Here is a 9,976-nt window from a genome sequence, read left to right as displayed (position 1 = left end):
AAAAAGAAACAAAAGATATGGACTAATTAATCGGAGAAGTATGAATAAATCTCTCAACAAAGGGAAAGTGAATTTCTAGTTAAATATATTCATTTTGAGTTTACACCCAAATCCAGCAATGTGCTTCCCCCAAAATTATATTGGACAAGACTTTACTACATTTGCAGCCTGCGGTTGTAAACAGATCATTGTAATTTGATCAAAGTGAAAGTGGATGTAGTGTTATAGATGTGGCATTCGTTCATTTTATAATAAAATTGCAGTTAATAAATTTCACCTGTAGCTTGTAAGTAGGCATAAAAGAAAAATAACACACGTGTAGTTTCAACTCATTATTTATATTTCTCATGTTTTTACAGATCATGTATTCATTCAGTCTTGTAAGGGGTCCTTAGTCAGGCTCTTCCATCACTTCCTGTTGGGTCTATGTGGGCTTCCAGCTTCATTTTTCTGAAATAAAAAATGGTGAAAAAAATAAGATTCGTGGCATCAATTCAAGTTCCATTACTCCAAAAATATTTTATTTAACAAAAACACACACAAAAATACATTTCTGGGTACGGCTGAATTTACAGTGTACTCCAGAGGTGTGACATTATCAATACTTCATTACTTCAACATTGCAAGAATTCCTAATTTTTTTGATTACATGTGACAGTTTTCAATGCATTATAAAATGCGACATATTCTTTGTTCTTTTAAGCTGATTTTACACACACACACACATAGAGCAAATGATACTAAACCTTCAATTTAAAGTTATATCTCAACTACCATGCATCCTCTCAAGGAATCCAACCTTGAACCTTTTTTTTACTAGGCGGTGTTAATCTTTTATTTACTTCACGTTTCTGCCAGTTTTGGCTAATCATAAAGATGAGAATGTTGATGATATGATAAAATTGGTTAAAAGACACTCACAACGAACATCCATGTCCCGGCTGAGATTAGAACCCAGGTTCTCTGGCTTCATAGAGTGATAATATTATCATTGAAACAATATACTTGGATACTAGAGACCCCAATACATACACATACAAGCATGAGCGTATAATTGTTACTTCCTGTTTTTAACTACAACATATTTTTGTCAAAAATTGTTTTCTATCAGAATAATTTCTTTGGTAGCTAGAATCCACGAATTAAAATAAAAGTAACATTTCTGAGCACCACAGTTGGAATAAAGCATGTTAATGAAGACCCTTACCTACCGTCTCGCACAGTGCTCTGAGTTTCTCTTTTAGCTTATTTCTCACACCCCTCCAACTATAAATGAACACTTGCCTTTGTCTGTCGAAATCTTATTGAATTATATTTTGGGTGAACTGTCTGACAGACATACCATAGTAGTTGTTTTTTTTTTAACGTTCTCCTTCTAATGGCTCGTTACTAATTTTTAATTTCAGCAAAATATTACATATAACTTTGAACTCCTGCTTAAATATAGACATTTTAAGAATTTGGAATTTCCTCCCTCCCCTTCCCCAAGACAACTGTTACAATTTTTGGCCCATTTTCTTCCTCATTGCATAAATTAACTTATATTTCTTTAACTATAAAATAATAAATGAAAGCTGCTTTAAAATAGTCTTCTGTAACCATGTAAAGTAATGTAAAACACTTCAGAAATTGAGAATAGTAAAACAGGTATTTTACTGATCAAAATCAAAACAGCAGTCTGACAGACCCCTCCATACTAGTTGTGTGATTATTGACATCCATAGTACTTGTGGGTTAATAATAAATTAAATAATTTTTTTTAAAAAAAACTAAACATAGTTTTTATCAAAATCAAATATAAAATGCTATTTTGGTGTTAAAATCTAAAATCTAAAATTGGTTCTCTAACTTCATTGGTGTCTTGTAGAATTTTGTGCAGAACATTTACATGGAGATGAATGATGAAATTGATGAATGGACATTCACAAATATCCATGCCCAGGCCAGGATTCGAACCCGGGACTCCTGTATATGTATGAAAAGATAACAGTTTCTCTGCATAACTTCTATCAGTTCCTGCCAAGATAAGAACTCAGACAATACTTAACAATTTGAATTACACTAATTAGTGTCCAGTGCTTGCCAAGCCGATTTTTAAATTTAACATTTCACGTTTGTCAAAAACAATGTATTCAACTTTTCTGTATTTATTGAATATAAAACCAGAAAAGAAATGTAAATCTACTTACTCACTATTTTGGTGCGTTTTGGCCTGGTTTCTCCACACATTCTCATCCCTTGCAATACTACTGCTAGTGTCCTGCATGCACCTGGAACAATAACATTTTGTGTTTCTTGAAAAAAATACTCAATACTTTATGAACAAAATGAAACCTAAATTATTTAGGGACACTTCAGTACACTTCAGCCCTGACACAACAGTACTTAAAAGTTACTTGGTATGAAAAAGAAGAAGAAAGAAAACATTGTACATAAATTATCATATTCAATTTTTTTAGCAGTTACAACAGGTCAATGCCCTAAAATGTCTCTATAACAAGGTTACTTCGCACAGTCATGGACACTTGTGGGTTGTAACGATTCCATTGAAAGTTAATGGAATTGTTATAACCCAGAAGTGTCCGTGACTGTATATACAATATACCATAAATAGGTTAGGATGAATACAATTTTATTTCAATGATACTCAAAAATATGTCATTTTCCTGGCCATTGACAGAGAGCCCCACGAACCATTGATGGATAGCCCCAAAAACCATTCACGATAGCCCCACGGACCATTCATTTCCGGTTAGGTTAGGTTAGGTAAGCGTAGTTAAAAAAAGAAAAAAAAATTCTTGTAAAAAAAAAGGCACGTTTGGAAACACTGGCGAGACGCTTGCGCAATCTGCAGGTACATAATGGAAACAACAGTATAATGTCGCTTTACAGAAAATGCAAGTTCTTTACATAAAAAGTGATTATTCCTTGTTCTACAGCATTCTATGGTGAACTTTTCAGTTTCCGCGAAAGAAAATACCTTGAAGAACTTCGACAATGCTATAGAAACTGATTTCAGTACGTAGTTTCTCCTGTATATTTGAAGAAATCCGTTCAGGCGATATCGCATATTACAAATTGCAGTGAAAAACACAAAAAAATCTGACTTTACAGACAGCTTTGCAAAAAACTGACAAAGATCAAAAACATTTTTTTTACTGTCAATATTAACCATTTTCCATTTGCATGGTTACAATAAAGTGCATGACATGGAATCAGTGAGTTAATTTTGAAAATATGGTTTTCACAGTAAATCTGGATAATTCTTGTGATCATGAAGGCCACTGTCATTGCAAATGGTTGCACAGATATTAGAAAGCCAAAATATTTCATGTATCACCAGAAATATAAGGTTAAAGCAAAGAACAAAAACTATTATACTCACAGGAAAAAGGTTGACTAATTTCATTTCCAATGGAAAGCTATCTGTCACCTGCAAAAGAATCAAGAATTAGTTAGTACAGATTAAATATAATGAGGTACAGTTACTCTTATATTACCAAACAGTGACAGTTAGAAAAAACTTGGTTGTGACTATTATCTTGTAATCAAAGAGTCTAGACTTAGAATCCCGATGGAGGTGATGCAGTGAGAGTCACATCAAACAATTATTTTTGAAGCTCAATATTTGTCCGTTCCTCATTTCAATAGTGGCATTAAATCTATCAAGATGAAAATTAGGCCTCTGCACACAACTTTAATGTTAACACAAAATATACACAAAACAGACATGTCACTAAATTTATGTTGTGTAAAGCATAAAAATGGACCTATTGAAATAATAAGAGACGTAATTTTCGAGAGTGGACATTTGGTCACCAGCTCCTTCTATAACATTTGAATTTATTTCTCGCATAAAATTTGATTGGTTTAAAAAAAAAATATATATGAAGTTTCTGGTGCATGGAAATAATGGAGTTTGGGGGTTAAAATGAATTCTGAAATAGTTAAGTTTTTCTCACAACGAACTTGTAAAGTAATTTGGTAACGGTACCAAATGTTTAACGATGTTCCCAAATTTTATAGAAGTATTTAAAAGTGTCTTAAAATACCTGACACATTTGTGGCTGATTTCCATGTGAGGCTCAAAGGGGGTTCGTGCTTGAGACCAGATGTCACATGAGCATGCATTGGAAGCATTTAGTGATGTCATTTTAATTCTAAAAGCCATAAACCTGACTCACCTAGCCTAACAAAGAAAGCATTTAGAGATGGTTTGTGAATGTTAGAGCCCTAAACTTAACATGCCTAACTTAGCAACGAAAGCATCATAGCTCTGTCCCCAACGCATGTGAAGTAAATGGTAGTGGTAGCCCGTATCCAAGCTTACATTAAGTGAATATCTGTTCACAAACAATCACATAGGAGTATACGGAAGCAAAAAAAATTGGGTAAATGTCTGTTATATCGGAGACAAATTAAAATCAGATATTTTGTGTTTCGGATGGTTCGTACTTACCAATTGTGTATTGCGTACCATAGTTGAAGGTGCCATTATGCTTTTTACACGAAAATAACTACGATTTTCACAATACGAGTAATTCTTTTGCTTCCTTTCTTCCGTTGCAGAACACACAATATGGCTCACACAGCTGTGGATCATTGCGCGTCGGGCTTGTGTCTTGTCGATTTGGAGTGGCTATGCAGTGTTTCCACCTTCTTAACTTTCGTGTTCATTATGTCATCACAAACCATTGGCGGATAGCCCCAAAACTCATTCACGATAGCCCCACGAACCATTGACGGATAGCCCCAAAGACCATTCATGATAGCCCCACAAACTGTTGACGGCTAGCCCCAAGAACCATTGATGGATAGCCCCAAAAACCGTTCACAATAGCCTCACGAACTATTGACGGATAGCCCCACGGACCATTTCCAGCAAGGTTAGGTTAGGTTGGGTTAGGTAAGCATAGCTAAAAAAAAATCTCGTAAAAAAAGGGACGTTTGGAAACACTGGCGAGACTGCATGACTTCCGACACTCGGCCATCTGCAGGTACATAATGGAAACAATGGCATAATGTTGTTGCTTTGCACAAAATGCAAGTTTATTATATCAAAAGTGCTTATTTCTTGTTGTGCAGCATCCTACGGTGAGAAAATACCTCCAAGAATGGTAAGAGTCTAGTTTACGTCCTTTTCCTAAGAAATACATGTCATATATCGTTGGAAAGGTTATTTTATAAGGAATTCAACAAAGTAAATCTCAAGGCGAGGAAAAATTTCCTGGAGGAGAAAATCGAGAAAAACCGATGTTGTCCGGATATGCATGATTGAACGTACTGAGGACATTTTTCGATGATGAAGCACATATTTAGGGGTGAAATGAGTGCTAATGGAACCTAACCTAACAGGCCTAACCTAACCTCGTAGGCATACCTCGTTCCCGTGAATGGTTAGTGACAGAAAGTGTAAAAAGAAAAACTTACTTACTCTACGGATGCCGGAGTGCCGGCTGCCTGCTAGCACGGTTTTGTAAACGGGCAAGAAGGAGTGCGCAAAGAAAGACGTAAACGGGTAAGAAGGAGTGGACAAGAAGGAGGTAAACTAGACTCTAGCCCCAAGAACTTTCAAAATGCTACAGAAACTCATTTCCGTCAGTGGTTTCTTCTGTAAAAATGAAGAAGTGTGTCTCCGATATAACATACATTTACCAAAAAATCGTTCTTCAGAAAGCATGGAATAAGTTATCACTCATATTCCAAAGCAAGTGTTACCAGACATAAATAGGAATCCAATTGTGTAAAAAAAAGGTAAGACTGCAGAATATGGGCTGCTTAGGAGGAAAGCGATTCCTAATTCTATGGTAATGGTTTGAAGTTATTAATCAGGAAAAGTAACTTTCAAGGTGCGGAAATGTGTAATTTTCGAAAAAAAAAACAAAAAAAAAAACCAAGAAATAAGAGTTCAGGATGGGCGCTCTTGAAATCGTGGCACTGCACAAATGCAGTGAAAGCAAAAAAATGCGTACGTTGTTAGGTAGCTACGTTTAATTCTCTTAGCCTAAATAATAATTTGTCATTGTATTTATGCTAACAAAACCTAACCTAACGTTGTAGGCATTCCTCGTCGAAATAATGAAAAAAACTGTGCGTAAACAATATGGATGCGAACGAATGGAGAAATGCATAGCTTTTAGTAGCATGAAAAACATTTTTCATTGTATTTATGCTATTGGAACCTAACTAACAGGCCTAACCTAACCTTGTAGGCATTCCTCGTCTCAAATAATGAAAGAAACTATGCGTAAACAATATGGACACGAATGGAGAAATGAGCCGAGAAATGCATTGCTTTTAGTAGCAGGAAAAACAATATATAAAACAAAAATATAAAACTAATCGGAAAAATAACACCGGAAAATGGAAGCAAAATGTACGTACTTTCAGGGAATATAAATTTTGTTCGTCTACGTAGAGGAACATGTTCTGCAGTGAGACCCAATTCTTACCATCATTAATCTCGAATGAAATCACTTTATATATCATGAACACCGTTGAAATTTAAAAAGTCTCAGATTTTAACTGCATGATCTAAGCCATGCGTACATATCCAGCTGATTTTTTTTTCTTTTCTTTTTAAGAGCAATCTAATCTAACTACTTGACTTAACAAAAAAGCCATAAAAGAACCTCGCCCGCTAAATAAATGCAATATTATTTTTTATTATCATTTCTGTCATTTTCCCAGACAATGCTAAGAGTATTGTGAAAATATATACGGTATTGTTTCGTATCTCACATAGGTGTGCGTTTTTACTGAATTGTTTAAAACCAGTTTTAATTATTACTTATGAACTGTATAATTATTTACTTACCTTAGTGGTCACAAAATTCTTCTCTTTCTCGTTTAATCGGCTTGATAAACCACACGAAAGATTTTTGTTTGAAGTACTTGTGATCATGTCGCCATCACAAAACAAAAGAAACCGTGTGCGTACTTTTGCATTCATCTTTCATTAATGAGCAATTCTACATGACAAACACATTCTTCTTTCAGTAATGACCAATTTTACATGACAAATAAATCTTTAGCATATTTTTGAGTTAATGTTTTAAGTACACTTTATGCACAGTAAGGCTAATCGGGACTGGACCTACAGTTTAAGGTGGGATCCGAGCCACTTGTGCCTCCACCGGGTATCGAACCCGGGACACCTTGATTACAAGACGACGACGCTACCACTGCGCCATCGGGGTGGCCCTCTCTTGAACATATTAATTTCATCATGGGTTAACCTATATTCTTTTAACGAGAATCTGAATAGTATATATAAAAATAGTACTCCAATCATCTGTGCCGTCGTGCAGGAATCAAAACGCCAAAGCCAATAAGAGGGGTTAAGAGGGCCGCGGCCCCAACTTTCAATGAAAAAAATCATAAAAATGGGGAGTTTTTTCACATATTCGATAATGTAATGCACCCAGGAACATGAAATGACTTTCATTCGGTTTAAAAAGGACCATTCTTTGAAAATAAGGCTAAAGTTTACCTCTCCTTCCCAAAATAGCGGGGAAAGAGGGGCAAACTCCCCATTTGTATGAATTTTTCATTGGAAGTTGTGGGCCGCGGCCCACCCAACCCCTCTTATTGGCCTTGGCGTTTTGATTCCTGCACGGAAGCATGCCCTGATGTTCTAGCTGCAAAACAAAAGTTACCCGAAGTAGATTGGTCAAATAATCTACGAGTTATAACATTTTTTCGGTTTCGCCGAGGCCTTTAGGCGCGTATTTTAAATTCGTACACTTATTTGACAAAAAATGTTATAACTCGTAGACTATTTGACCAATCTACTTCGGGTAACTTTTGCTTTGTAGCTAGAACAACAGGGCATTCAACCGTGGAGAAATCAAAACGCCAAAGCCAATAAGAGGGGTTGAGTGGGCCGCGGCCCCCAACTTTCAATGAAAACATCATAAAAATGGGAACTCTTTACACATATTCCATAATGTAATTCACCCAGGAACATGAAATGACTTTCTTTCGGTTGAGAGAGGACGATTCTTTTAAAATAAGGCTAAAGTTTGCGTCCCCTTCCAAAAATAGCGGGGAAGAGGGGGCAAGCTCCCGTATTTTTATGATTTTTTTCATTGAAAGTTCAAGTTGCGGCCGCAGCCCACCCAACCTCTTTTATTGCCTTTTGTGTTTTGATTCCTGCACCAGTGACCATCGGCCAACTACGCCTATATTTTCTATGGGTTACATGTGACCCATAGGCCGAGTAAATGTTAAATAACAATAAATGGGTAACGGGGTAAACGAGCAACTCTGGGAGAGAGAGTAAAGGCGGCCGGAGCGTGGTGCTGATCACAGCACCCTCAAAACGAGGGGGCGAGATCGAGAATCTGTGTTCGGGATTCCAAACAGTCGAGAAATTCCAAATTATCATATATAACAGTGACCAAATCTTGCGTAGTTTCTGCACTTAAAAGGTCTGGAATTTCTTTAAATGGCCAATTTTTATTGCAGATGTGCAAAATCAATCACTTTGGGGGGAAGTTCAATTCTAGATTTTCACAGTGTTGGGAAATTTCGAAAAATTTACTACCTAGTCGGGGAAATGGAGATTTTCTCAATATCGGAAATCAGAATTATATTTAAAAAATCCCTTCCCAATGCCATTACAGCAGTGAACATGATTCTAATAACAGCTGAAAACAGTCTCCCAAGATTTTGTAGGACATGGTAGCAAATTGCTGAAACTTTACAGCCTGTAAATCACAGAAAAAAATATTTTGATTAAATATCGCTTCAATTTAACCATTCGAATTCCATGAAATATTTCCAGATATCTCAAAGGGGTAAGTGGCCCCCTGGTCCCCTTCTGTAGGTCCCCTTGCTGAGAGATACCTCTGCGTTGAGCCAAGAAGCATCAATGATAGCTAAAATGTAAAAATGTTACACCCTTCGGAGTACGCAATACGTTCTAATGACGACTTGAACTCCAGGCTTGCTGCAAGTGTGATACGCAAGTATCATGCAAATTGTCACTTATACACCTGCTGCAAACTTATATTCACTTAAAATGCAAACTCATGGTTCCTGCACACTTACAGTGAACTTGCATTCAACTTGAAGTGCCAAGCAAGTCTCGCAAGAGAAATGCAAATCAAGTGCAAACTTGCACTTAACTTACGTGCTATCTGGGGGTGTTTCGAAAGAAAGTGACGAATTTGGTTGTCTAGTTGACATTGATCGGGGAAAGAAAAATGAAATTTTAAGTAAAGTTTTGTCGCTTATGGAACAGAGTAGGCTAGGGCAGGAGAGCTTTTGCCTAAAATTGGAAGAAAATAAGGAACAAGATAATCTAAAATGGGAGAGATTATACGAACAAATGGAACAAAATAAGTTAGAACGGAGACAGGAAGAGGAAAAAGATAGGCTCCTGCAGGAAGACTTATACAGAAAATTGGAGCAGAAAGAGGAACAGAATAAATTGGAACTCAAGGAAATAATAAATGCTTCCATGCAAAAAATAAATGACAAGATTGAGGAAAAACTAGGCGTTTTGGAGGTGCAAGTCACTAGGATAGAAAAAATGGAGGACGTTATGAAGGAAGATAAAGTATCATGTCAATTTCAGACCGGAATTAATGAAGTAAAATATGATTGTAATAAGGTCCGTGACAACAGTGAGAAGATAGAAGATAGTTCTGATCAATTACTAGTGGCTATAGAAAGTAAACAAAGGGAGACAGATTGGAAAGTGCAGGTTCTAGAGGAACGAGTGTGCGTGTTGGGAATGAAAAATCAACAAGTTGAAGATGAGTCACTCGGAATACAGCAATCTCAGGAAGTGATAAGTAAAGAAGAAAGTTTTCACGAAAAACCTGAGAAAAATTATATGTTTCCTGAACTGAAAGAATGTGTAACTTTAGACGTGACCGTACCGGAAATGACTCTGATCAGTAGAAGGAAGAGAAGTAAAATGAGGCTTAGATATATTTCTGTAAAGAAAAAGAAGAAAACGAAGAGA

General features: G+C 36.3%; 1 long non-coding RNA gene across 1 annotated transcript; it reads right to left on the bottom strand.

The window, feature by feature from the left end:
* Positions 1-325: 325 nt before the first annotated feature.
* Positions 326-6,951, bottom strand: LOC146004916 (uncharacterized). The gene is made up of 4 exons (XR_014443969.1): positions 6,818-6,951; positions 3,386-3,433; positions 2,190-2,270; positions 326-450 (listed from the first exon to the last, which is right to left on the bottom strand). It is a non-coding gene; the product is annotated as an uncharacterized LOC146004916 (long non-coding RNA).
* Between the last annotated feature and the right edge of the window lie 3,025 nt (positions 6,952-9,976).

The sequence above is a fragment of the Lepisma saccharinum genome, chromosome 22 (assembly GCF_977018435.1).
Source record: "Lepisma saccharinum chromosome 22, izLepSacc3.1, whole genome shotgun sequence".
NCBI classification, from domain to species: domain Eukaryota; kingdom Metazoa; phylum Arthropoda; class Insecta; order Zygentoma; family Lepismatidae; genus Lepisma; species Lepisma saccharinum.
Note: the sequence above shows the minus strand (reverse complement) of the source record. Positions and strands in the feature narration are given on the sequence as shown.